This window comes from Rhinopithecus roxellana, chromosome 13 (assembly GCF_007565055.1).
Source record: "Rhinopithecus roxellana isolate Shanxi Qingling chromosome 13, ASM756505v1, whole genome shotgun sequence".
Classification (NCBI taxonomy): Eukaryota; Metazoa; Chordata; class Mammalia; order Primates; family Cercopithecidae; genus Rhinopithecus; species Rhinopithecus roxellana.
In genome coordinates, this window is record NC_044561.1 from 28,828,158 (window position 1) to 28,856,096 (window position 27,939).

Genomic DNA, 27,939 nt, shown 5'->3' on the forward strand with positions numbered 1-27,939 from the left:
AAAGGAAAACAAGAACTAAGACGCGTCTCCTCTGCATCCCGGCTGTCTGAGGTCCTTACGGGGCCTGCACAGGCGGACCACGAGCCCCGGGACCGGGGAGCAGTGTCGCTGCGGCCTCCCCCAACCCCGCTCCAGGCGACAGGCACCCACGTGGCCGCGGGAGTGCTTGGGGACCTTGCGCAGACCAGGAGCACCCGGCCCCGGAGCGGGAGGCGCGGGCCAGTCTCAGCCGGCCAGCTCCGGGCCCGGCGGGGCACAGAGCCTAGGCCCGCAGGGGCTCTGAAGGCGGGGAGGCCTCGGTGCGCCTCCTGCAGGCAGCCCCAGGGCTGGCACGCGAGGCAGGGCCGAGTCCGGCACCAGGCCTGAGGCTCCGGGTCCGCGGCGGGCGGGGAGTTAAGTCTGCAGCGGGGCGGGGCGGGGCGTGTCCCGGCGGGTCCCCCGGGTTCGAAACGAGGCCTGGAGTCGGAGTCTGGGCCCGGGGTCCGCCTCGGCAGGGACGAGGGTTCGAGCCGGGGTCCGAGGCCCGGGTCGGGTCGGAGTCGGCGGGCGGGTCCGGGGCCTGCGTCCGAGGGCGCGTCCGGGCAGAGGCGACGGCACGCGCCCCAATTAGCCGCGGGCCGGGCGGCGGGGCCGCCCTATTGAGGGCGAACAAAGGGCGCGACCCCGGGGTCAGAAGTCGCGGGCGGCAGCCGCCGCTTTGTTCGGCGCCTGTTTACTTTGCCCAAGCGGAGCTCACAATATATTGACTAAAGCGGATTAGGGGGTCGCGCCCCGGAGGCCCGGGCGGGCTGCTGGAGGCTCCGGGGCCCGCGCGACCTCTCAGCCGGGCGCGCCTGGTCGAGTCAGTCCCCGCCGCCCGGGCGCCCCCAGCCTCGCCTCCGCCCCGCTCTGACGGGGAAACTGAGGCTCCGGCCGGCCGGGCCCGGGAGAGGAGGCTGTGCGGCCAGCGGGCAGCCCGGGACCGCCCGGAGCCAACCGGGACGTGGTGGGGTCGCCCCGGGCCCTGCATTTTAAAGAATTCTGCCCGTCCCGATACCGTAGGTCCTGGGAATTCATTTTACAGGGAAGCAAGTCGCACTTGCCTGAAGGCTAAGAAATATTAGTTGGAAACATGGACAGATTTTTCCATATAACAAAATCCTGGCACATTATGGTTAAGGAAGAAAATTCTAGTCTCTTAACACAAGCGATGTGCTCCTGGCGTGAGTAGGCAGGTGACCTAAGAGTGCAGAGAAATATTTTAAGGGCAATACAAGCTTAAAAAAATAAATGTTTTCTTTCTTTTAGAAAAATAATAAGGCAACTGATGAGTCTAAATAAACCACTAGGATTCCCACTCAAAGACCACAATTTATTAATCTGACACTATAAATCCAGGATCTATGGACTTCTCCAGTAATAAACTTTCAGAATCTTTTAAATTATCTTTAAAAAACCAAACAGGGGAAGCAGAAAACTCAAACTGAAAATCAGGCCCCATGTCATCCAACCAAGGATCCAAGAAGACGGGCCTTTTCCCCCTCTTCTTGATGCTATTGTTTAGGGAACAAAAACACTTCTCGAGTCCACACAAAATCTTAAGTGAGATTTTTCTGCCCTGGTGTACAAGTATATGTGTTTGGTTAGAAAACTCACGTAGTATTTGATTAATAAGCTACCAACATATAAATCTTTTATGAAAGAAAGAACAATATTGACTTACTATTCCTATTTGTTGGCCTAACGAATACTTCTGCTACGTGTATCATCCATCCCCAACGACTGAAAGAAAGCATGCCATTTGTCTCTGTTTGTCTATCTTTCTATAATGAGTCTTTAAAAATAGTTTTTCCCTGATTAAAAAATGCCACGTGTTTAAGGAAGACACAGGAAAGTGTAAATTATGTGCAATTTAAGAATAAAATATAAAGATAGATATTTAAGATACAGATAATTTCAGTAGTAAATAAAAAATATGGGTTAAGTATAAAATACACAAAAAAAGGAAAATTCACCTACATGCCATGATCCAGAAATAATATTCTGTTGTAATTCCCTCCCAACTATTGTTCAGCACACATATGCATACACAGTCATATCTTACATATGTACATACTGTAGGAAGGTATTGTATCCCATACACACCCATGCCATTCCAAACTTTTTGTCAACACCATTTTATTATTTATTTATTTATTTATTTATTTATTTATTTATTTATTGAGATGGAGTTTCACTCTTGTCACCCAGGCTGGAGTGCAATGGCATGATCTCGGCTCACTGCAACCTCCGCCTCCCAAGTTCAAGCAATTTTCCTGCCTCAGCCTCCTGACTAGCTGGGATTACAGGCATGAGCCACCACACCTGGCTAATTTTTATATTTCTAGTAGAGACAGGGTTTCACCATGTTGGTCAGACTGGTCTCGGACTCCTGACTTCAAGTGTTCCACCCGCCTTGGTCTTCCAAAATGTCAACACCGTTTTAAGGGTGACACAATGTTCCATTATTTCGCTATGGGATAATTTACTGTCATGTCCCCCTAATATGTCTATACTGTAATGAACACTGCAACCTATGATCTCGCCTATGAAGTTTGTCTGCAACTTGGGTTATTAATAAATCTCGAATGATCTATTGTTAAGACGTTGAGGCCACTGCATTATTCTAAGGGGGTTAAGGTAGACCCCATAGACTTCATTTCTCCTGTCACGAATGTACTCGGCTATTCTAGAAATGCCTTTGGATCAGTTACTCAGAAGGCAATAGGGAGGTCTGTGTGGTTCCCCCTCCAGAGGCCTGGTTCTGTGGAACTTTTTCCTGATGGACTTGTGGGGTCGGCCAAGGCACGTGCATGACTGTGACATGGTATTGGGGGATTGTGCCCTTGCACTGAAGTTCTGGTGGATTTCTGCCTACCAAACCACTTGGCACTAACCCCCAACCACGCGGCGGGTGTAAGTCAGGGCCATAAAGCTGAACACCTTGGAAACGTTATCCTAACAGTTCCGATGAAACTTTGCATGTCTAAGAAGTGGTTTGTTTGATTTGGCCCGAGCATCTTTCTTTGCTGAGAATTCAAGTATCGAAGCTGCTTTTTATACGCTCTCCCCTGCTCCCCGCAGTCCATGCTGCAGTGTTCTGGCTTTTCTGTTGGGGACGGCCTGCCTGCATCTTCCCACCTCCCAGCCCTCTCCTGCACGGGAAGACCTAGTGTGCTCACCTCCACAGCTCGGGCCCTGCGAGATAATGGGTTTCATACCACTCGCTCCAGCTCCCTGACGCCCTGAGCCCACCTGCAGGCCTGGCTTTGCCGTGGGGCTGTGCTGGCCGTGTGTCTGGACTGCCCCAACAGGGCTCCCAGCACAGCAGGACAAGGAGACTGGGTGCCGTGAAACCCGAGGTCTTCTCCCTGAACACCCAGACCCTGGGCCAGGCCCTCCTGAAGGAGGCAGTCAGAGAGAAAGAATTGCCACTGAGGACCAGAAAGGCCAAGGTGACAAGGAGGGACCAATCACAAAAGCGCATGGAGTTATCTGAAAATAGATGCTAGGAGAATTGATGAAAGCTGCTCGGCAGAGAGCAGAGCCTGGAAGGAAACACAGGAAAATGTGACCAGAGCTTGTCTCTGCGTGGGAGAAAGGATGAATAATTTTTCCCTTATGTGCATTTTTCTGTATTTTCCAAATTTTCTATAGTGAGCATATGTTGCTTTCATGATCAGAAAAGGACTATATTACTGATATGATTATATATATTATAAGTCCAATAGATATAATTCATTATGAGAATTAAATGAATTATTGTTAAGAGTTATGAGATTAATATAAACAACCATCGTCGTGTATTGCCAGAAAAGTTATTAAGATGATAGCAGTTGTTCTTGTGTCTCCAGCACATCCCCCTTCAGAGAAACTTTCAAATAGAAAATGAAACTGGGCATCTCTGCTATGCAAATATTGGTGGCTGTTGTCATATTCCTGCAACAGCCCTTGACAGTGGGCTGGGCTGGGTGCTGTTCTCACTTTAAATCCGGGGAGCTGAGGCTTGGAGGAATAAAGGGAACAGCCCCAGGACTTGAACAGAGCCCTTGGGTCACCCATGTCCCTACTGTAGCTTCCAGGCCATTTCCCCTGGGGATCCAATGTGTTTCCTGTTGTCCCCAGTCTTTTAAATTTTTTCCACTGTTAGAGGTAGTACCAGCAGCCAGGGTGGAACTGTAGTTCGTGAAGAATGCGTTGGCTTGCTTTAAAAGAATGGTATTTGTACGGGTCTCTAAAATACTCGAGGGCCACCATCGGGCTTGTGGGTCATGCTGGGAAGTGGCCCGGCTGCCTGTGACAGTTTTTCAGCCAGGCAGGGACTCTTTTCCACACGATGACATTGGAACTGAATGCCACACTCCTCCTTGGAAGAAAAGATTATGTATAGGACAAGAACTCAGGACATGTGTGTGGAAGAATCTCTGTGATACGAGCCCAGCCTGAAAGAACTCTTAGGCCAGAAACACCCCTTTTCTGACCTTATTTTTGAAAACTGGGCCATTTCCAGCCCCTAATAACGGAGGGGGACCAATCTCCAAATTCAATGTACTTGATCTTAAATATCTTTCTTTAAAAGTGAGTTAAAAGGCAAACTAGCATGCTGTTGTCTACTCTAAAAGGCAATTTCTAAATTTGGATTAAAAAAAAAATTGTACTCTAGCTTGAAAATCCAGTGGCTCTCAGAATGCAAGTGAGATACACCACTCTTTGTGCTAAAATCATCTTAAGCAGTTTAAAATAAATCAAAACAAAATGATGTGAGCAGAGCATATGTCTCCCATCCCTTGTTTTTCGAAGGCCGAGTGGGCCGGGCTGCCTAGCACAGACCGGTTCCGTCCGAGAGCCGCCTGGGCCCCGATCCTGGCAGTCAATTATTTTAACAGAAGGCCACAATGTCTCCTGGACCAAAGAGACCTAGGTCTTTTACTCTCCAAAGATGGCCTCGGTTCTAGACAAGGATTAAATTATGAAATAAATCATTCCAGAACATAATCAACAGGTAAGATTAATAAATTAAGACATTTATTTCCTCCAAGAAAAATGTCTGGCACTTGGAATTTCTAAGCTGCAAGTAGATGCACACATTTTCAAAAGATCTTTCTTTTCCTTCGCTTCCTCGCACCGGGCACAGTAAAACATCTCTGCCTTCTAAAATAAAAACACATGCCACTTTAATTTAGCAAAAAAAAAAAAGCCAGAATGCAGAATCTTTGCAGAGATTTTTTTTTTTAATTAAAAAGAGAGACTGATAACTTCATTTTATACCTTTTCAGGGGAAGTCACCCTCCTCCCCATGAGTCAATAATTTAATGTCAAATCGCGGCAAAACAGCGAATTCCATCTCTGAGGCTCTAGAAGCTCAATCTAGAAGGAGAGATTTTAATTGTAACCCTAAACAGCAAATGCTGACATTTGTCTTGCTTTCAGATAGTCTCCAGACTGGGCCAGAACATGACTAATTTATTTTATCTTATCCATCTATCTAGGCACAGGATTAAAATATTTATGTCAGTCTGTTCACTTTAAAATGTGCAGTTACAGACACCAGCTTCAGGGCCGCTCCTTAATTTTTCAGTTTTGGTTTTTCATTGTTTCCAGAAATGCACAGTCCTTGAATGGCGAATACTTGCAAATGCTGATGAAATCTTTAAGTGGGGAGCCTCTAACTAATATGAAAACCTCCTCTCTCAGGCTGCATGGATACTGCCCAGCCACGGTGACGGAGCTGTTCCAATGCCTGCTTCCTGAGACAGGCCGGTGAAACCATGCAGGCTTGAGCCGGGCTTCTAGAAGGAGCACGCCTCTGGCCAGGGTGGCTGGTGGAAACCAGAGCCTGGCCAAGGGAGCCCCGGCCAGGCTGCCAGGTAGGCAGCAGGCGGCAGGGGGTTAATGTGGGGAGCGGGCAGGGGTGGGGTGGGAAGCCAGCTGGGGAAATGGGGGCTGCAGGTCCCAGCCCGACCAGGCGCAGACACAGGGGGCTCTGTCTGCCTGCCCGCTGCCCTGGCACTGTGACTAACCGCCCCACTATTGTGAGTCTGAAGTCAGGCCTTTGTGTCGTCCCCTGGCGTCTGGGAGCACAGCCGAAGAACCCTTTCCAGCAGCCCCCCTCATTCTGGAACCTGCAGCCCCAACATCCATCCTTTCAGCTCTCAGGGTTGCTTGGGGCCGATGAACCAGTGGAATCATCCCTTTCCCTGGCCAGGAAGGGCCACCAGCGAAAAAGAGGCCGAAAACCAGTCTCCCCTACTCTGGGTGGGGAAGTGGGGGGCACAGGGACCTACGAAACCTGCGTGCCCGCCACGGCAGCCCCTTCTCCACATGCAGCAACTGAGCCATTGAAATGGGGAGAGGCCAAATCGAATATGGAAAAAATGGCAAAATATCCCATTCACAGTTTCATACAAGCAACACATTGAAATAGGATTTTGGAAATTTATATTAGATTAAAATGAATTTTAGTACTAAAGTGAATCTCACCTGCTTACTTTCACTTTCCAAAAATGTGGCTATTAGAAGATGTTAAATTACAGATGTGGCTTGCATTTGTGGCTCACGTTGTTTTGTGTGAGCTCATGGATTTGGGGGCACTGGGACCTTGAAGGCTGCCTTCTCCTAGGGAGACAATGGTACTTCCCACCCATCATTGTCAGGAAGACAAGGCCCTCGCAGCCATACTGTCTCCTGACCCTGGCCTTGCATTCCCCTGTTTCGAGAATTGGGACTTACACACACAGGTGTCTGGGAATCCTTTGTCAAACACTGGCATGCACACGAGTATGCCTGCACACCCACATGCACATACATGGACACGTACAGACACACACAGCCCTGGCTCCTGTCTGCCGCAGGCTGGAGCAACCTGTCCCGGCTAGCCTTCATGGGGGCCAGATTCACAGGGCACCCAGATGCTCCCTACCCCACCCCTGGACCCAGACATCTGAGCCTTTGTCCTGGGACAGACAGGACCAACCCAGGCCACACCTGCCTTTCATGGGCCGGGGCACTTTCGGCTTCCTGGTTCCCTTCCTCCAGGAATACTAAAAATTCTATTTTATGACTGCGTCAAATTAAAGACCAATATAACCAGGTCGAATTCATTATCATATATTCATTATTTTTATAGTCGTTTTTTCTTATGATTTTAAAAGAAATTAAAATGACAACATTTCATGGGCCCTAGGCTCTGTGCCTTGTGGGCATGTGGGCCCAGACCATCCCGCTGAGATCCCACGCCTTAAACCCATGCCCCTGAGTCTCACCCAGTGAGGAGCACAGGGGGCTTGCCTGCCATTTGTCCAGTGACCAGATACCTTGTGAACTCATTGCTTAAGTCCTGCCTTGAATGTACAGTGTGTGAAGTCCTCACCAGATGCCAGAAAACGTTCCACATTATTTTTAAAACAGAAATTAGTCAAGAGGAAGGCCTGGGATGCCAGTGTGGTTGAAGGCCCCAAGTCAGTGGGCCCCAAGTCAGGGGGCCCCAAGACTCCCACACGGTACACGGCTGGGGTCTCCAATCAGGGACCAAGTTTAACACCAAGAACACCAAGTTTAACACCAAGAGGAGGCCAGCAAACAGGCGTGCTGCCCTGGGTAGCGACTGGTACGGTGAGGTGCAGCCTCCGAAGGCACCAGGCCCCTTCCGCCTCCCATCCTCCACCCCTGCTGCAGGTGCTGCAGGCCTCCCCACCGACCCCGTTCTGGATGGAGGTGCAGAGGAGGCTGGGCTTTCCCGCGTCCCCCAGAACCGGCATCGGCTGCTCTGGCCTTTCCCTTCCCAGGGTGCCTCGGCGCCAGGCCAGGGCCCAAACCCTGCTCAGGAAGGAGGGCCGGTGCAGGAGATGGTTAAAATTCTGCATCCTTTTTGCATCCGCCTCCAGAGGAAGCGCTGCTTTTTTTTCGCCACCCCCCCACCCCCACCCCTGAAGCAGGAGGAGGGGGGAAAAAAGCTGAGAGCAGCAATTTGCAGGCCTTGGGATGTTTTTCTCCTTGACAGCCCCGGGCCCCGCCTCACTCCGGCCCTTCCTCCGACTGCGCGCGGCTGGCCCTGTGGCCACGGCTCGGCTTGGTGTCTGCCGCTCCTGCCTGGCCCCCTGCACACGCGTCCTCCGCTCGGAGCCCAGGCCAGCCCCAGCCGGCAGGGAGGCCGGCTAGGGGCAGGCAGGCAGCGATGCCCGCGTCGGCCGCAGCTGCCTGGCACTGCCCTCCTTTGTGCCTGCCTCCTCTGCCAGCCTCCGCTCCAACCCCCCACCCCCACGAGGCCTGCTCCTGGGCCCGGCCGCAGGGCCTGCTGCCCGCAGAGCTCCCACCCTGCGCCCACTTGGGGTGCCCTCACCTTCTGGGCCCCCGGCTCCTGGCCTCAGGTCCTGCTGGTGCCCAGGTCGCCCGGCCCCGTCCTCCGTGCTCTGCGTTCGCCCCACCCTGCTGCCCGAGCTCGGCGGCGAGCCTGGCACCGTGCCAGGCTGCCTGGGAGCCCAGCCCGGGCAGGGCGAACTTTCCGGCGAGAGTGTGTATGGGGGGGTAGCTGCGGGGTGAGGGTGGTGCCAGGGGAGGGAGAGGGCCCCAGGTGCCTGGTGGCCAGCCCCCGGCCCCCAGCCCCCAGCCCCTGGCCAGCCTGCGGGGGCCTCCCCTGCCTCCCGTCTCCCGAGTCCCACAGAGGCGCAGACAACACCAGCGCTTGAGTCCCAGCAGCCATGTGCAGGAGCCGGCAAACAAACAAAAGCCCTTATTTATTTATTTAGTTCACACACCCAGATAAGGAGGCGCCTTTTGTGCACATAATTTCACACACATCAGAACGGAGGCGATGCCACGGTACTCCCCACAGCCCGAGAGCCCCGGACAGCCGCCTGGCCCTCATGAATAATTGCATCGCCTCGGCCTGGGCATTTCCATATTTAAATTGGGCAGCAGCGTATGATTAATTAAGAAGGAAAAAGGCAAAAAGGAAGAAAAGCAGTGGGGGTGGGGAGCCGGACACTCTGGGCAGCGTAATGTGCCAAGGTGCCCGCGGCCGCTTAACTCCTCCCATGCCAGGCCTGAAAGAGAGGCCACAGCAGGGGCTGGGAAGGGAGGCTCCCGAGACCCTCGGCCTGGAGGGCAGCATGCCCTTTGCTGCCATCCTGTGTCGAGTGCCACCCCAGCCTCACATGCTGCCTGGGGAAGGTTCTCTTCTTCCTGTTCATATTCCGGGCAGCTCACCATTGCTCAGGTCAAAATGTGCCATGCCAGTGCTGGGGAAAGAGACACACTGAGGCCCCCGAGTGGGGCACTTCCAGTGGAGACTGACTTGTCCCTTGCCCTGCACAGCTTCACCCCACACCCCTGCCACATGCAAGCTGCAATGCTGCCCTGCCTAGGAAGACTCTGCGACCCCTGCACATTCTCACAAGCTCCTCCTCCAAAGGGCTGTTCCATGGATCTTCTGGCCCTGAAGGCAGCCGGCCTGTTCCAGGAATGGGGCAGGAAGGCCCGCTCCCCTTCTAGAAAGATTATAAAAGCGAGTGCCAGGGAAGACTATATTCCCAAGGCAAGAAGTGGCCCTGGATTTAGAGTCTGGCCATCACCAAGGTTTGGCCCTATCCTTTGCCAACTGTGTGACCTGAGGCAGGTTATCTGGCCTCTCTGGGCCTCGGTCTGCCTGGCTGCAAAATGGGAATGATATGAATGCCCACTATGCCTGCCCCGTGGGGTCCAGGCGAGCAAGAGTGGCTCCTGGTTGGCAGAGAGACTGCCTGAGTTCCCAGAACCCTTGTCCTTGTGGTGGGCTGAAGTTTGAGCCAGAACAAGTCCAGATAGACCCAGGATCATGCAGCTCTGCCCCTGCTGAGGCCCCAGGACAGTGGTCAGAAATTTGCTGAGAAAATAATCTGAATTCTTGTGACCAAGAGTGTCCTAGGGCCACCAGGCCTGGCTTGGCTGTGGGGGGCCCATCTGCCCTTGAGTGTATGCAGGGGTGCGTGGAGTGGAAGGGCTCTGGGGCAGGACCAGCTGCCCAGCAAGAGCCTCCTAGGTGTCCTCTGGGGTCTGGGCAGCAGTATTATCACCCGCCTTTACAGCTGGGGAAACTCGGGCACAGAGAGGTCAGGAGCATACCTGAGATCACACCAAGGTGGGGTCCCTGGGATTTAAGAGCAACCCAGCTCCCGTCCCAAGGCTTTTCTTTTCTTTTTTTTGAGATGGGGTCTTGCTCTGTTGCCCCTGCTGGAATGCAGTGGCATGATCATAGCTCACTGCAGCCTCAACCTCTCAGGCTCAAGTTATCCTCCTGCCTCAGCCACACCAAATAGCTGGGACTACAGGCATGTGCCACCATGCCCAGCTAATTTCTTTTTTAGTTAACCTTTGTTGCTCAGGTTGGTCTCAAACTCAAGCTAATGCAGTCTTCCTGCCTCGGCCTCCCAATGTGCTGGAATTACAGGTATGAGCTACTGTATTCAGCCCAAACCCAGGGCTCTTAACCAACCTACTACGCACTGTGCTGGCCCCCAGTCAAGGGAGAGAATTCACGTCAGGCAAAAATGTTTTACAGAGAGGCAGCTAAGTCTGTTCCACAATGGAGGACACAGTCCCCCTCACAAACCACCCCACAGATCGAACCCCAAGGAACTCTGCTCCTACTTGTGCCCATGGGGCAAGGGATGCAAAACACCAGGCGAAGGAGCTCGGAGGATGGCACTCTTCCAGAGAGCTGTGTGTCTCTGGGAAAACTAACACACCTCTCTGGGCCTGTTGCTACAGCTTTACCATCAGCGATGTGACTGCAGGCCTTCTCGGCCGCCTGTCAGCGGATGCACAGGCCTGTGCACAGGGCTCCACAGGGACCACGCCGGCATCACTGCACACCCACCCTCCTGCTCATGGGACAGCCCATTCCCACCCGCTTCTCACCAGCCACAGGCTCCTTGGGAGGGGCAGACTCTTCTCCACGGACAAGCCACTGCCCCTTTGAGGGCCCCAGCTTTTTTACCTATGAGATGAGGAAACAAATCTTCACTTCCCATGGGACTTGGGGGATGAAAGGTAACCTCCATAAATCGGCCCCTGGTGTGGGGAAGCCACCCAATAGATGACAGTCCCTCCCGCCTTCCCCCTAGGCCCAGAGCTCCGCAGAGTCCTCAAGCTGGTGTCCCTCCAGGCCAAAACACTGCCACCCCCTGGCCAGTGCACTACAGGGTGGTGGGGAAGGGGGGCATCTGTGGAAGACAACACAGGACTTGGCCTGGGGTCCTGGGCAAGACCTCTGTGACCTCAGTTACCCCGGATCCCTCCAGGTGTGACCTTGTAGATGGCCTCTATTCTGGACTCACAGCTACTGAGGACGAGGAAGAGGACACTGCAGGCATTCCTTCAGTCCCCTGGGGAGGTTCAGGTGCTCAGACTCCCTGATACCACCTTTGCTGGGCAGAATAATGTCCCCAAGATGTCCGAGCCCTAATCCCTGGAACCTGGGAAAGTGTTACCGCACTAGACCAAAGGGACTTTGCAGGTGTGTGATTGAGTTAAAAATCTGCAGTGGGAGGGTAGCCTGGATTAGCCACGTGCACCCAATCTAGTCACACGAAACCTTAAAAGCAGAGACTCCTTTCCTGCTGTGGTCAGAGACAGAACGAGGGGACGCTGCTGGCTTTAAAGATGGAAGAAGGGAGGAGGAGCCAAGGAGCAGGTGCCACCAGAGGCCAGAAAAGGCAAGGTATGGATTTTTCCCCTGGAGTTCCAGGAGGAACTAGCCCTGCCAACACCTGGATTTTAGCCCTGGGAGCCCCACCTCAGACATCTGACCCCCTTGACTGTAAGGTAATAAATGTGTGTTGCTTAAGCCACTAAGTCAGCCATAAGTTGTTACATGGCTGCCACAGGAAACTAACAGGCCCTCCCCTCTGGCCCAGACATGCCCAGCTGCCTGTGAAGGGGAAGAAGGACACAGCCCTCATCGATGTGTTCACACACCTTGCTCCCCTGCTGGGCTGGCCCTGGGGCCGCAGACCTGATCCCTGCTCTCAGGAGCCTTTGCCAGCTGGGAGATGCCCGCAGAGCCTCCCCTCCTGCTGCTGCTGCCCCATCCTCTCCTCTTCCTCCTGCTGCTGTTTGTTGAGTGCTCCCTGTAAGCAGGCACCAGGCTAGCATCCTCCTCCCAACCCCGGCCTGACAGGCTCAGTGGTCAGGCCACCCCAGCAGCCACACTGTGGACCCCCGAATCCTGCCCATGGTTTGGCAGGACAAAGGGTCTTTTCTATTGTGAGAATGTGACCTCCTCACAATAAGGGCAGCATGGAGTTTCCCTGGGCCAGTGCCTCAGCCCATTGAGCCTGGGGTCCTTGTCTGTACCGGGGGATGAAGGTAGCACCTCACAGATGGCAATAGACACAGCCAGTGCAGGGCAGGCAGTCAGCGCTCCAGACGCACTTCGAGTCTTTGCCTACGGTGCCAGTCAAGTGAGTTGTGGGAAAAGTCAGGTTTTTCTCTTGAAAGTCAGGGCCGGGTGCAGTGGCTCATGCCTGTAATCCCAGCACTTTGGGAGGCTGAGGTGGATAGATCACAAGGTCAGGAGATCGAGACCATCCTGGCTAACATGGTCAAACCGTGTCTCTACTAAAAATACAAAAAATTAGCCGGGCATGGTGGCACGTGCCTGTAATCCCAACTACTTCGGAGGCTGAGGCAGGAGAATCACTTGAACCCAGGAGGCGGAGGTTGCAGTGAGCTGAGGTAGTGCCACTACACTCCAGCCCTCGATGACAGTGAGACTCTAACTCAAAAAAAAAAAAAAAAAGAAAGAAAGATGCCAGGGCTGTGGTGTGGGACCATCACTGCACGAGGCATGGGGGCTGAGGTACTTGGACAAGGGAGTTTTTCAGAGACCACCCCAAGAGGGCTCTGGAGCCAAAATGTCACCTCTAATGACTTAACTGGGAGTCCCACCACTAAAGCTGGTTTCATCCCCCTAGGAAGTAATCAGGAAAGTGCAGACAAATGTTCCCGAAGTGTTGCCTATAATGGGGAAAACTGGAAATAACTGGGAAGAACCCAACGGCCTGATAATAAGGGGTTAGTTAAGGACTTCTGTCCAGTGGAATGCTAAATAGTCATCAAAATTCATTTGCAGGACCGTATCTTCTGACTTAGGAAAATATTGTGATAAAGTATTAATGAAACAAGCAGAAGATAAAATGATACACCTAATAAGATGCTAATTTTGCTTAAAATATGTTTTGACAGACCAGGTGCAGTGGCTCACATCTGTCATCCCAGCACTGTGGAAAGCTGAGGCAGGTGGATCACCTGAGGTCAGGAATTCGAGACCAGTCTGGCCAACATAGTGAAACCCCATCTCTACTAAAAATACCAAAATGAGCCAGGCATGGTGGCGCGCGCCTGTCGTCCCAGCCACCTGGGAGACTGAGCCAGGAGAATCGCTTGAACCCAGGAAGGAGAGGTTGCAGTGAGCCGAGATTGCACCACTGCACTCCAGTCTGGGCCACAGAACGAGACTCCATCTCAAAAAAAAAAAAAAAAAAAAAAAAAAAAGTTTTGGCAGAAGCTGGGTGAGGCCTTTCCAGTGGCTATCTCTGAGTGTGGTTTCATAGGTGATTGAAAAATGTTTTTCTTTTGTGAGGACTCAAAGTGTTCTAAAATTAGCATGGAACATCAATGATGGAAAAAAAAAAAAAGAATGGCAAAGATAAGGAGTTGTACTCCTTCACTGAAGCTGCCTTTGGTCCCTCCCTGGGCCTCAGCATGTGGCACGAACACGTGTGAGGGGCAGGGCTGGCTTTGTGGGTTTATGACCCGTACCACGGCACGGGGCCCTGAGCTTAGGAAGGCCCTGCACTCGGAAGGGCCCCAAGCTCATTTTAATGCACACCATCGTCACCATCTTGTAACTCTCAGGCATTTTCAAACCAGGGCGTCACATTTTCACCTTACCCGGGTCCTGCAAACTCTATAGCCGATCCTGGCGAGGAACCCTAGGCCTCAGAACACCTGGACCTTTCTCTGCAGTTTCCTGAATACAGCAGCCAGCTTTCTGGAGTAGGTTTATTTCCCATGCAGTGACTCCTTATATTTTGTCCAGGCTTTCCAAAATCAGGGGCCCAAGGACACGAACCTCGGAAAATTAAAGCATATATTGGCTGTCCCCTGGGACAGTGGCTGCCTTGTTAGGAGGTGGGTGGGGTCACCAGCACAGCCCTGGCATTGCTAAATGGGCTGTCGGCAAAAAGAGGAAACAGGGCTCTGTTCTGTAAAAACATGCATGAGCATTTGCAGTGCTTTTTCTGGAGACTGAAATCTTTCTGTACACCTCACCAAATTTTCAGAAATTTCTTATGAGGTATGTGTTTTCTCCAGTAAAACCAGGTGCCTCTGACTCAGGGGCACTGTCTGTGGACCTGCCCTGCATCTCTTTCTACCAGTTAAGGCTCAAAGATGCCTGGGTGACCCTGTCCTACAGCTACTACAGCCACACTGCCAGATAGGTGGTGAGCTACCTGTCTCTGGAGGCATTCAACAAAGGCTGCACAGGAAACACCTTCTCTGGCATTAGCCTAGAGAAGCTCACCTGAGGGTGCCACTGCACAGGGCATCTGGCAGCTTCTAAGGCAGGACCTTGTCATCTTACCTCTCTGTGCCTAGTACTCCATACAGGAGTATAGGTGTGGGGAGGTGTTCAGTGACTGTTTGCTTTAGGGTATGGAAACAAACACCAGAAGGTGGTGAGGCAAGCGATGCAAAGTTGACATGAGATGCAGGAGAGAAATTCCTGAGCTGCTCAGAAGCAGGTGATGTGTGAGAGAAGCCAGCAGCCACGGGCCGCTGGAGCAGCAGCCACTGATGCTGAGTGCCTGCTGTATGCTAGCGGAGTGCTCCATATTCACAGGGATTGTCACCATTCTCCCAACAATGCAACTGAGACAGAACTCTTTTTTACTCTTTTTTTTTTAGACAGAGTCTTGCTCTGTCACCCAGGCTGGAGTGCAGTGGCACAACCTCGGCTCACTGCAACCTCCGCCTCCCGGGTTCAAGCGATTCTCCTGCCTCAGGCTTCTGAGTAGCTGGGACTACAGGTGTGTGCCACCACACCTGGCTAATTGTTGTATTTTTAGTAGAGATGGGGGTTTCACCATGTTGGCCAGGCTGGTCTCAAACTCCTGACCTCATGATCTGTCTGCCTCGGCCTCCCAAAGTGCTGGGGTTACAGGTGTGAGTTCTGCCTAGCCGCCAGAACTCTTATTAAGCTCCTTTTATGAGTGAGGAAACTGAGGCCTAGAGAGGTGAGGTTATCCAGCTAGAATGAGGTAGCGCTGGCAGGCAGAGGCAGGCCTGCCTCAGTGCAGAATTGTCCTATAAGCCCAGGCTTTTCGGCATGCTACGGCTCCACTGCCTGGGACATGAAGAAAGTCCAAGTTCAGGTTCACTCTCTGCATCCTGTCTTTCCTTCATTATACCCTGAATGAATGGGCATAAAAGCTCCCGCAAAGGGTTTGGGGATGGAGCAGGTCAGGTTCCTCATTTTAGGGAGATTTTAACTTTAAATGGGCTCAAGCAAGGGTTAGTTACCTGGACAGCTCATGCCTGTGGAGGCTGACCTTCCCCATGGTGCTGGATCTGTAAGATACAAACTCTCCTGCCTCCCTGCTCCCCAGATCCACAGGGTCTCCTGCTCAAATCTCCGGCTGGGGCCAGGGTCACTAAGAAATCTGCCTTCCTTTGTACACTAACCAGTTCAGGCGTACACAGGAGTTGCAAACTCGGGGTGGGGGCATGGGTTGGGTTCAACCCGAGAGTGTTTCCTCTGTCCTGCAATGTGTTCAAATTTTGGACATTTCATGTACAAATCTGGATTTCTTCCAAAGTCAGAAGCTTGGACAGCCCCAGCCCTTATCCTCATGGTAGCAACAGGCTGGAGCTGACTGAGCACTCTGTCCCCTGCCATCACCGCAAACCCCCTCTGTGCCCCAGCTGACGCCTGCAGGCTGCCCTGTGACAGCCCTGCCGGAGAGTCCAGGGACATGGTGGGGTGACCCGCTCAGACTCTGGCTGGCCAGCCCTCTTGGCTTGGGTGCTCCCCTAAGGAGGACTTTGGGAGCGTAGGCACCCAGGGATGGCGGCAAGTTAGCAACTGTCTCTGGAAGGCTGGGGACCTGGCCACCGCCGGTAGCAAGACCTGATAGGTGGTCCCTGCTGTGGTTGGGGGCACCTGATCAAACTGGGAGGCTTGTGGAGGCCCAGGCCCAGGACAGCTCTGTGAGTTTCCAGGGCTTTGCCACCACCCACTGGTGGGGTAGGTTTCTACCCCAGGAGTGCCCCTCAGGGATCAGAACACTCACCGGGACAGAGGCCTTGTCTCAGGCAGACAGAGGGGCATGCAGAGAAGCTAGCTGGAGGTATGGGCTGGGCCTGTTGCAGGCAGGAATTGGGGCGGCAGCAGAGTCCCCCACCTGCTCCCCAAGGAACAGGCCCTACAGGGCCCCAGCTTCTCCTCCTCCCCAGGCCCTATCCATGGCTGTCCTGTGACCCAGCACCTGCCAGGCTCACTTGTCACTGTGGCTGCCCCAAGCAGAGCCAACAGGACAGTTGGTGACCAGGGTGTCTTGCTCAGGAGGGTCACCCAGGATGGCTAAGTCACTCAGCGTGGTACGGAGGGTGGGGGGGATCAGGAGCAACTTCCACCTGAGCCCCAGGACCCAAGCATTGCAGCTGTGAGGGGCTTGCCTCCTTGTGCTGTCGGGGGTCCCTCATCCCACAGGCCCTCACCTCCTGTGGTGTCCCTGGGCAGCTTGACCTCGGAGGGTCAACACCTGAGGACCCGAGGGGCATCCATGCCCCCTCCTCCTTCCCTCCAGCCAAAGGTGGGGGGCAAAGCGCAGGGAAGAAAGCACCAGGAGAAAACCACAGAGCTCTCCTTTCCCTTTTAAGAGCCCTGATGACCAAAACCCAGAGCCCGAGGGGAGGGAAAATGTCGGGACGATTCCCTTCCGAACTTTCCGAGTCTTTGTTTGGAAGGCTGCGGGCTGACTTCACCGGGCCGGGCCGCGGGCTCAGCCGTGCGCTCCCGTGCAGCGGCCGAGGAGCCCTGGCGCCCGCCGCCCCGGACACGCCCTCGTGGTCGAGCCACGGACCCCGACCCGGACCCCAGCGCCGCCGGGCAAGGGCGGGAGGGGTAGCGCTTACCAGATCGTCCCGAGCGCGCCGCGGTCCAGGCGGGCACAGCGACGGTCAAGTTCACGTCCGGCCCGCGGGCTGCCCGAGGTCCCCGGGCGCGGCTGGGGCAGCGGGAGGCGCGGGAGGCCGAGGTCCCAGGTGGCCGCCGCAGCCGCTCCCGAGACGCTGCTGTCACCCCGGCCGCGCCCCCCAACTTTCTGCACAGTCGCGGAGCTGGAAGTTTCCGGGCTTCGCGGACGCTGGGCTGGGTTTCAGCCGCGGCTCTGAGGTTGGCAACAAAGAGGGAAAGAAGGAGGAAAAGCAGGCCGGGGAGGGGAGGAAGAGAAGCGCGCGGAGGCCCAGGCGCCGGGAGCCCCAGAACTTCCAGTTCTACCCAGAAGCTTTTTTCGTTGTGTTTTTCTCTTAGGAGGTAAACAAGCAAGTCCCACGCCCCAGTCCTGCTGGGGCCTTCGCCAGTCAGCGCTCTGGGCTCATCTCCCGGCGCCTCCTCGGGGCACCTGAGTGTTTTAAGCCCACTGCCAAGTGTTTTGGACACAGGTTTTTTGCGGGGTGGTGAGGGTGGGCACAAGATGCTTCCTAAAAGGTTGCTGGCACGCAGACCATGGCCCCAGTGACGGAGCGGCAGGCAGGGGCTTGGAGGAACACGCTGTCTTTGTCTCGTCCCCAAAGCACCCGGCCGTAGGTCACCCGTGATCCCTGGAGTGGAGGAACCGTTGTGACCCCTGGTGCTCCAGGAGAAGGGGTTCCATGCTGGGTCCTGGACCTAGGCCCATGGTGCCCTCAGCGGGCAGTTCTCCACCTTCGGGGATGATTTGCTAGCCTGGCCCAGCTCCCACAGCCCAACTCCCACAGCCCAGCTCCCCAGCACCACCATTTTCTGCCCTCTTCTCCCTGCCTGGCTTCAGACTCTCCAAGGCCAGGGTCCTGTGGAGACACCTGGGCTGGGGGAGGCAACTGAGTGGCCCCAGGCCTGGGAATCTGCAAAAGTGGCCAAGCCACATCTCTCGAGACTGCAAGGGCCCTGGAGGCGCTGGGAGGCATAGATCTTCTGGCTGCCAGCAGGGCCTGAGGCCGTTGTCCGTGGGGACCAGGGCAGCTCCTCCAGAGCACTGTTTCAGGCTGGGGAGAATGGGGATTTGTTTTCTTGTTTTTTAAAGAAAAATGAACAAGGAGCCTGGTTGGGGATTGGGGTGGGAGGAATATTTGTCCTTTGTCCCCAAAGGCCTGGAGAACCACTCTCTTAAGTGGATATTTTCCCTCAGACAACTTCTCAGACATGATCCTCTCTGAGGTTGGTCCTGGGCTTCCACATATGATTCATGGAAGAGGCCTCAGCCCCAAGAGCCCCTGAAGGTACTGCCCACTCCCCTGGAAACTTCCAGAACCTGACGTGGGACTGAGGACATAGAGGTGATGGGGGTGGGCTGGTGGGGCACTGGCGGGGACAATGCGTGCAGCCCTTGTTTTCAGAGCTGCAGATGCTTGTCAGCTGATGGTTCATTTCCAGCATCCACAGTGGACCTCCTTTGGGGGAACATTTACCCGCCAATGAACCCAAGATCCTTTCCCAGAGGCGGCGGGATGAAGTTTTCCTTTCCTTTTCTTTTTTTTTTTAAATGAATATATTTTATTTAAACCAATACATCCAAAATATTATCAGTTCAACATATGATCAAGATAAAGATTAATGAGATACTTTACATTTTCATACTAAACCCTTTTTTAAAATTTTTGTGAGTACATAGTAGATATAAACATTTAGGGATGAAGTTTCTTACTGTGTTTTCCTAGTAACAAGCACTGGCATCAGCTGTCATGATTTCTCCCCAAGGCCTAGGACGGTCAGCCTCGCATGCTCCACAGCAGAGTGACTGAAGATCTATCGAGGTGTGGCACCAGCGTGTTGACCTTTCAAGAGAATCTGCAGCCTCCCTGGTTTTTCACAAAAGCTCCTATGCAGGGCCTGGCCCTTTCCTGGGGAGGGAAGCCTGGCTGTGCCTCCCCCTGCATCCTCACCGGGAACTCCATTCCTGAGCTGCGACCGCTGTTTTTCAGATTGGAAAATGCCTTGGGAACGGCTCATCTTCCTGCAGCTTAAGCCCATTTGTTTTCTGACTGGTGGCCGCTGATGAATACAGTGTGTCACAAAGGGAACTGTCACCTTAGTTCTGTCATACACCATCAATAACTCGTCCAGGGCTGACTTTGTGGGCGTTGTGGCTTGCCCCGTGGTAGAGGGTCTGTGTGCAGCAGGGCCCCACACTCAATGTTTGGCTGTCCCCGATCTTAAAATTCTCAGTCATTCTTGAACAAGGGAACCCATATTTTCATTTTGTTCTAGGCTCTGAGAGTTACATAACTGATCCTGATTTTGGCTGTTGGTCAACAGTGTCATAAGGTAAAATAAGGTAAAAATCTATGAGTTTTATATTTCTTTTCCTTTTTTTTTTTTTTTTTTTTAAGACAGAGTCTCGCTCTGTCACCAGGATGGAGTGCAGTGACGCAGTGGTGCAATCTTGGTTCACTGCAACCTCCGCCTCCCCGGTTCAAGTGATTCTCCTGCCTCAGCCTCCCAAGTAGCTGGGACTCCAGGTATACACCACCATGCCCAGTTAATTTTTATATTTTTAGTAGAGTCAGGGTTTCACCATGTTGGCCAGGGTGGTCTCGATCTCCTGACCTTGTGATCTGCCTACCTTGGCCTCCCAAAGTGCTGGGATTACAGGCGTAAGCCAACACACCTGGCTGATTTTTATATTTTTTACTAAATTCTGTTTACAGAAATAATTCCGTATTCTATGTAAGTAAGATACAAATACTTGAACTGAGTATCACTGTATTTAGGGAAAATGTTCACCTTTAAGAGACAGGGGCTGGGTGTTGTGGCTCACGCCTGTAATCCTGGCACTTTGGGAGGCTGAGGCTGGTGGATCGCACGAGCCCAGGAATTCCAGACCAGCCTGGGCAACACAGTGAAACCCTGTCTCTGCAAAATATACAAAAATTAGCCAAGCATGGTGGTGTGCACCTGTAACTCCCAGCTACTCCAGAGGCTGAGGTGGAAGGACTGTTTAAGCCCGGGAGGTCAAGGCTACAGTGAGAGACCTTGTCTTAAATACAAACAGGCAGGAAGTCGTTATAAGCATAATACAATCCTGGGAGTTGGAGTCATCCCTGTCCAGCCTTGGCTCTACCACGTGGGTGCTGAGTGCTGCCTCAGGGACCCGGCTGTCAGCTCCCACCTGCAGGGTGTTCTGAGGAGCCAGCATGCTGGGAGGGCCTAGCAGGAGATGTGGCATAAACCAGGTATTTGATAAATAGAAAGTGCCTTTGATTATCACGTTTATCATTTGACATGTAGGCTCAGGTGCACTTTGATTATTTTTAATGTAAGTATATTTTATCTCTTCCCATTATAAAAGCAATACACACTGTTACAGATGGTTTGGAGAATTCGGGGGGGGAAAAAAAGAAAGAAAGAAAAAGAAAACATTCTCTCCTAGGTCCTCTGCTCCAGAGCCTCCAGCAGTCACAGTGTATTTCTTTACAATTACAGAAATAGATACATGACTGTTACATTTTAAAACTTTTTCTTTTACCTTGACTTATTTTTAAATGGAAACACTAGTGAGGCCCCACAGAACTGAGCAGAACTAATGACCCCCCATGTGGTGGAATAGTTCTGAGCCGGCCACACTTTGGATGCAGCCTTCCCCCGGCAACTCTAAACCCAGTCTCTGTGGCTGCCTGTTCACAGGGACCGTGGACTGTGATGTTTACAGTACGAAAGCACTGGGAGAGAACGCGACATCACAACGTGTCCTTAACCTGCCGCCGCCTCAGCTTTCCCATTTGTGACTTGGTTAAAAAAATTTTTTTTGACAGTTTTAGGCTCTTATTTTAATTTCCACAGGCTGTTGTAGAATCTGCTCAGCCAGGGAGGGGAAAGGAGCCGGCAATCAGGTCTCCTCCTGGGCACCTTTGTGAGGCCAGCTGGCGAGAGTGGGGGGTGACACTGAGGTCCCAGCAGCTCCAAATGCAGGCAGAGCCCTGTCCTCAGAGAAGGTCACAGCCTAGCCAAGCCCAGGCAGGTGGATGGGCCCACGAATGCACAGGAACCTGGAACGGAGGATGAAGGCAGGAAGCACAGTCTGTGACTCCCCAGCTCACTCTGCATTCGACCACTGGGGGCCCAGAAGCTTCAGGAAAGGTGCACAGGGCCACTGGGTCCCAGTACTCCAAACGGGAAGGTCTGGTCCCGGGACAGGGCTCCTCCCGACTCCCCTGTGCCACAAGCACCAGAGGTTCTGCAGTGCCCAGTGGGTATAGCAGTCCCCAAGAATGACCCAGCACTGAAGCTGAGCCAAAAAACTTGGGGAGCGAGCCACACCCCCTCACTCCCTCTTTGTCTGCTCCAGCCTTGCCAGGCGGTTGCTTTTCGTGGGAACCGGGATGTCCTCACCACCCTGTCCCGGGGCCCAGCACCATGTCTCTGGCCTGCTGCAGCTGAAAAAAAAAAAAAAGAGAGAGATGTGTGTTCTTATTTGTTTATAAAAAGAAAAGTGTTATCATATATATAACATATTATACCCCATGAATAAATACAATTATTTGTCAATTAACAATAAAGAAAAATATAGCAAGCAAAAAGGACTCCTCTTCCACAAAAAAAAGTGTTCATTACAGAAAAGTACAAAAAAAAAAAAAAAAAAAAACAAGAGGATATTTAGAATTAAGAAAAAACTAAGAGAATATTTAGAATTGACAACTAAAAAGAAAACAATTACCCATGAGGTAATTACTGAGTGCATTTGCTTGAAAGTCCTTCTGCTATATTTTCCAAACTGTATGTGTGCATGTGTGTGTGTGTACACATATCTATATGAATGGACCGTAAGTTATAAATAAATATATTCATGTATATATAATCATTAGATCATACTATAGGTTATTTTACAGTCTTTGTTGAATACGTTGTAAGCATTTTATGTCTATTATTTTCTACAAGATTTGAAAAATAAAATATAAATACCAGTTAATTTTTGAAATCAACCTTATTGAAGTCTAAGTTCCATGCAGCAAAATCCCTTTCACCTCTACTGTTCGATGAGTTTTGACAAATGTATGCAACCGTGTGACATATCACCAAGATCAAGAAAGAAATATCTATCACCACAAAACATTCCCTAGAGCCCCTTGCAGGCAGTCTCTGACTCCCTGGCAGCCAGCAATCTGAATCCAACCACTGTAGATCAGTTTTAATTTATTAAAAAAAAATTTAAAACTCATGGAGTACGAACTCTTGCTCGGGATCCTGATATCTATGTTGTTGAGTCTATCAATGGCTCATTCCTTTTTACTGCTTTGTGGTATTTTATCATACGCCTATTGGTATTTGTTTGCCCACTCATCTACTGATGGACAATTGAATTGCTCCTGTTGTTTCTTTGTTTTTTCAGACAGGGCCTCACTGACACCCAGGCTGGAGTGCAGTGGTGCAGTGTTGGCTCACTGCAACCTCCGCCTCCCAGGCTCAAGTGATCCACCTCGGCCTCCCAAAGTGCTGAGATTACAGGCGTGAGCCACTGTGCCTGGCCTGTTTCTGATTTTTAAAAATGTCTGCTATTGTCACTAGAACTTTGTGAATGCCAATTAATGTTTACAGTGTTTTAATAAGCAATGTCACCAGCACGTGCTATGAATGCCCACGCATGTGGGCACAGCCTGTGTGTTTCCTTCCTGGAGCACTTAAGATGCGGAAACCAAGGGCTAGGGGGTAAAGAAAGGAGCCAGAGGCCACACAGCTGGTTAGGAACAGACTGGGGGAACCCAACCTCTAAATCCCAGTATTCCAGGACAACATGCTGCCGCACTCTCACACACTTGCCTGTATTCAGAATTGCTTGTAATTTTCCCACACAGAAAAATTTCCATGAAAATCAAGTTGTGGGCTGAGAGATGAAAGGCAGCCTCGTGTTCATTAGGCAGGCTTTGGTTTGGTTCGTCCACTGAGCTCAGGAGTGTGTGTGAATCTGTTTTCATACACACACACGCACACACACACACGGACACGTTGCTCACACCCACCAACACCAGTGGCGATGATCCAGTCCAGATCCTTTCTATACTGCCTTCAGCGCATGAGGCCAGACTGACCCGGACAGGAGGCCCTGGCTTGGCTTCTGAGCATCCATTCAGCAGACTTATCCTAAAGGATGTCTGATGATTTCCCCAAATGAAATCTCCCCTCAAGGACAAAGTTCAGGCTGCTGGGGAGATTCAAAGGATGATCTCTCTGCAAAATGGCTGCTTCCAGAAAGGTGTCACAGAAGCCTGGGAGTGGTTGTGCTCAACAGAAGGCAGGGGAAGAGGAGGTGCTCTTTGGAGTACGGGCACCCTGGGAGTCTGTAGAGGATTCCTGAGCCACTCTACAATAGCTCAGCATTGAAACAGAGACAATATTTGATTTTGCTCACTTATTAATTAGCTCCTAGTTATGTGTCCAATGGGGCTATTTCCATGATCTTATGTAATCCTAAATAACTACTGTTATCCTGCTTTTACAGATGAGAAACGTGAGGCCCAGAGAGGTTAAGAAACTTGCCCAAGGCCACACAGCAGTGGGTATTCAGCCAGAATGCCCATTATTTGCAGACACAGACTTCTCATCTGAATTAGAGGTCTCTGCCCATTTGTGGCTAGCAGGCTCCAAAGAACACACGTTCACCTGGAGCTAGTTCGGGTAGAACCCTAAACGATTCTAGTGTGCTTGGAGGACACAAATGGTCCAGACCCCCACTTCCTGTTCAGGTCTCTGAGGGGCCTCCCTCCTCAGACCACACCCCACTGCCAAGCAGACCTCTAGCACTTGTCTTTGCCCCCATTCAAGAAGGCGAGTGTCTGCTCCCTGAGTTGAGCAAAGAAGAATCACCACCTCCCCTCAGCCCTCTGTCCGCAGCCTCCCTGGTCTTGAAGTCAGCGGGCCTAAGGAGACCTCTGTCCATGGGAGATGAAACCAGGAGAGGAAGTGCCCATTCTCTCAGAAAACATGTGTTTTCTGTTTACAGAGGGGCCTGTCCAGTTTCCATGCTTTGTTCTTTAATACGGAGCCAAAAGCAAATCAAATGCGCAGCTTCCGCTCTGAGGTACACTTGGAGGCTAGAAAGTCTGGACTGCTGCGGGCTCATTGTGCTGGGGTGCCCTGTCTGCTGCTGACGTCCAGCATACACCTACCTGGAAAGTCAAGACTTTCCCCCTCTGCCAGAAAACGCCAGACTGCCTCCTCTGCATTACAAGGGAGGGCGGGGTACAGAGGGGAGAGGCAGCCTCGGCACCCTGGGGGCCGGCTTGGCACTGTGAGTGAGCACCCTGGGGGCCGGCTTGGCACTGTGTGTGAGCACCCTGGGTGTGTTCTGTCGTGCACTTGCAGCTCTGCCACCACAGGCCCAGCAGGCTTGGCGCTACACACCGGCCATTCAGATCCTGGGCAGAGGGCATCCTTTCCCACCTCAAGCAAAGGGAGGCACAGTATTGGGAGATCTGGGGTAACAGGTGGGTGGGAATCTCCAGGGAACTTGGGTCAAGCTCAGGGATGCTGGGAGAGGGGCTTAGCTCTGGGTAAGCAGGTCTTCCAACTCGAGGAGGCAGCAGTGAGCTAAGGTAATCAACGGAGCTGACAAGCAGCTACACCTATTGAAGGGTAACTATTACCACAGGATGCCGGGTCCGCGCACAGGCTAACCGCTGAGATTCAGAATCAGGGATCTGGGTACAAATCTAGGCTGTGCCCCTTTGCCCTTCAGAGCCTCTGGCAAGCTGCTTCTCTGACCTCGGCCCCTCATCTGTGAAAGGGGCTGGCATGCACGTTAATATAGCTGCCAGAATTACTGAGATAACACATTTACGGGTAAGTCCAGGATGGCCTGGCACGTGCTTTTCAATACACGGCAGCTGCCGTTGTCATCTCGTGGCTTTAGACTTCACCGAAGGGGCACTCTGGCTAGAAACAGCTCACCAGCTTAGGCTGTGACAGCCACTGGAGAGGGGGTCCCACAATCCCTCCCACCCAGAGCAGACCCTGACTAGGACGGGAGGACGCCTCGCTGGGCCACACCTTCCTCCCTGTGCAAACGAGGTGACATCAGTCACCGTGGTTGACAACGGAGCCTAAGGTTCTGATGTCACTTTTCTGCCCGGGTGGTGGGTCCAGCGCAGGCTGAGACGCGGCCTGGCCCCCGACCCAGTGCACAGGGTCAGCCCTGGCTCCGCGCCTCCGACCTCTCGGGGGCTGCAGCAGGGCGGGGCCGCCTGCCCCTTTCATCTCCGCCTCCCGGCTGTCTGGCTTCTACGTCCCGCGCACCTGGGGCTGAACGGGGACAGCAAAAAACCATCGCAGGAAGCGCGCACAACCTCGTTTGGGATCAGCGCCCCTCCCGGGCGGAAGCCGCGGCGCCTTGGACTGGAAGGTCCCGCCCGCTCTTCCGTCCCGCCCCGGAAGCAGGACGAGGGCGCGACGTGCGGCGCGGACGCAGTGCCGTAGCCAAAGGGGCGAGGCCTGGTGCGGCCGCGGGGCGGGGCCTTGGCGCGGCCTGTTCCGGAAGCCCAAGCGAGGGTGCGGCGGGCCGTGCTGACGTAGCGCCGCAGCTGAGGGGGCGGGGCCAAGCCTGGGGCCCGGCCTCTACGCGCCAGGGGCGGGGCCTCTGGGTGGCCGTCTCTTAGATCCCAGGCCGCGGGCTGTGCGGATGTTGCGTCACTGTCGAGCGGGCGGGGCCTGGGCGGGGCCTGGGCGGGGCCTCTGCGCGGCCCGCTCAAAGCTCAGGGTAAGGCTCGGCTGGCGGCGGCTGTGGGGCGGGGCCTAGCTGGGCTGGGGCGGGGCCTGGGCGGTTCCTCCGTGCGGCTGCTGGCCGTGGGGCTGATTGCGAGCTTTCGCGCAAATTGGATCTCCACTTTAAACAACTTTTCCTGTATTTTTCCCCTCCCTAAACGAGGTAAAACCACCAGACGGTGGAGAATTTGTAAAACCTAGGCGAGTACAAAGAAAGAAAAGAAAGAAAAGGAGAAACCTTTCCTAGTCACCAAGCAAAATATTGGCCTGGAGCATCTTTTTATCTAAATATGTAGATATTTACATAATCGGGATAACATTGTATATACGCTTGTGGCTTATTGCATGAAATTTGGAAAATTGGGAAAAAATACAAAGAAAAAAAGTAACCTGAGATTCCCTCACACGAGATCACCATTGTTAACATTTGACATTCTTTCTTTTTACGCAATTATGCATTCGTTGAGACAAAAAATGGATCATGCTCTAAATATTGCTTTGCAACTTTGTCTTCGTAACCGTGGCTATATTCTAAATGTCACACATCATTTAGTGTTCATTCACAGCATTGTTTGTGATCATACAGCAGGGCTGTATTTCATTTAACTCGTGAGATTATTGGATATTGATGTTGTTTCCCGTTTCATCTCTTCTTTACTTCTTTCTTTTACGATAAACATTCTTGCAGCTAAATCTGTGCATATCCAATCCCTAGATGTGGAACTGCTGAGTCAAAGCATATAAACACGAATGCTTCTTGTGCCTCCCTTTTTATGTTTTCCAAATTTAAAAAGTAATGAATTAGTATTTTAACAATTGGTTTAAACTCCAGTACTGTATATACAAAAAATATCTCTCATTTGCAGAATATATAAAGAACTCCTGGTGGGCGTGGTGGTTCACTCCTGTAATTCCAACACTTTAAGAAGCCAAGGCAGGAGGATTGCTTGAGCTCAAGAGCTCAAGACCAAGGCTGAGGCGGGCGGACTACCTGAGGTCGGGAGTTTGAGACTAGCCTGGCCAACATGGAGAAACCCTGTCTCTACTAAAAATACAAAAATTAGCCAGGCTTGGTGGCGGGCGCCTGTAATCCCAGCTACTCGGAAGGCTGAGGCAGAAGAATTGCTTAAACTCGGGAGGTAGAGGTTGCAGTGAGCCAAGATCGTGCCATTACACTCCAGCCTGGGCAATAAGAGTGAAACTCTATCTAAAAAAAAAAAAAAAAAAACAAGCTGGAGACCAGCCTGGACAACTTAGTGAGAACTCGTCTTTACAAAAGATGTAAACATTAGCCCTGTTGGTGGAAATATTAGCTTTGTTGGTGGGAATGTGAATGTAAAATTGTGCACCTGCTGTGGAAAACAGTATGAGAGTTCCTCAAAAATGTAAACACAGAACTATTACAGGACCCAGCAATTCTACTCCTAAGTATATACCCCCCATAATTGAAGACAGGAACACTAACACTTATTTGTACACTTTTGGTACAAAAAAGAAGCAGCATTATGCATAATGGACAAAAGGTGGAAACAGCCCCAGTGTCCACAGGTAGATGAATGGAGAAAGAAAAGGTGATATATATATATATATATATGAAATGGGATATTACTCAGCTTTCAAAAGGAATGAAGTTGTGACACATGATATGATGTGGATAAACCTTGAAAACATGACGCTCAGTTAAGTAAGCCAGACATGAAAGGGCACGCAGTGTACGATTCCACCTGTACAACGTCCCGAGAGTAGTCAAATTCATAGAGTCAGAAGTAAAGCAGTGCTTATTGGGCACTGGGGAGAGCCGAGACTGAGGGGTTATTATTATAGTATGGAGTTTCAGTCTGGGATGATGAAAAAGTTGTGGAGACAGATCATGGTGATGGTTGCCCAGCAATGTGGATGTACTTAATGCTACTGAAATGGTAAATGGTAAA

General features: G+C 52.1%; 1 protein-coding gene and 2 long non-coding RNA genes across 4 annotated transcripts in view; 1 reads left to right on the top strand and 2 right to left on the bottom strand.

The window, feature by feature from the left end:
• Nucleotides 1–17,322, bottom strand: part of LOC104675947 (translation initiation factor IF-2-like) — a 68,052-nt gene extending 50,730 nt beyond the window's left edge. The window contains exon 1 of the transcript XR_004052699.1: nt 17,194–17,322. The gene's annotated coding sequence lies outside the window, so the exon portion shown is untranslated. The remainder of the gene's footprint in view (nt 1–17,193) is intronic.
• On the top strand, nt 17,318–19,646 carry LOC115892786. Of its 2 annotated transcripts, none has more exons than XR_004052700.1 (3): nt 17,318–17,452; nt 18,447–18,537; nt 19,016–19,646. It is a non-coding gene; the product is annotated as an uncharacterized LOC115892786 (long non-coding RNA). The 2 variants fall into 2 exon arrangements; XR_004052701.1 differs by lacking the exon at nt 17,318–17,452 and adding an exon at nt 17,478–17,593.
• On the bottom strand, nt 19,646–25,526 carry LOC115892787. The gene is made up of 2 exons (XR_004052702.1): nt 23,272–25,526; nt 19,646–21,690 (listed from the first exon to the last, which is right to left on the bottom strand). It is a non-coding gene; the product is annotated as an uncharacterized LOC115892787 (long non-coding RNA).
• Between the last annotated feature and the right edge of the window lie 2,413 nt (nt 25,527–27,939).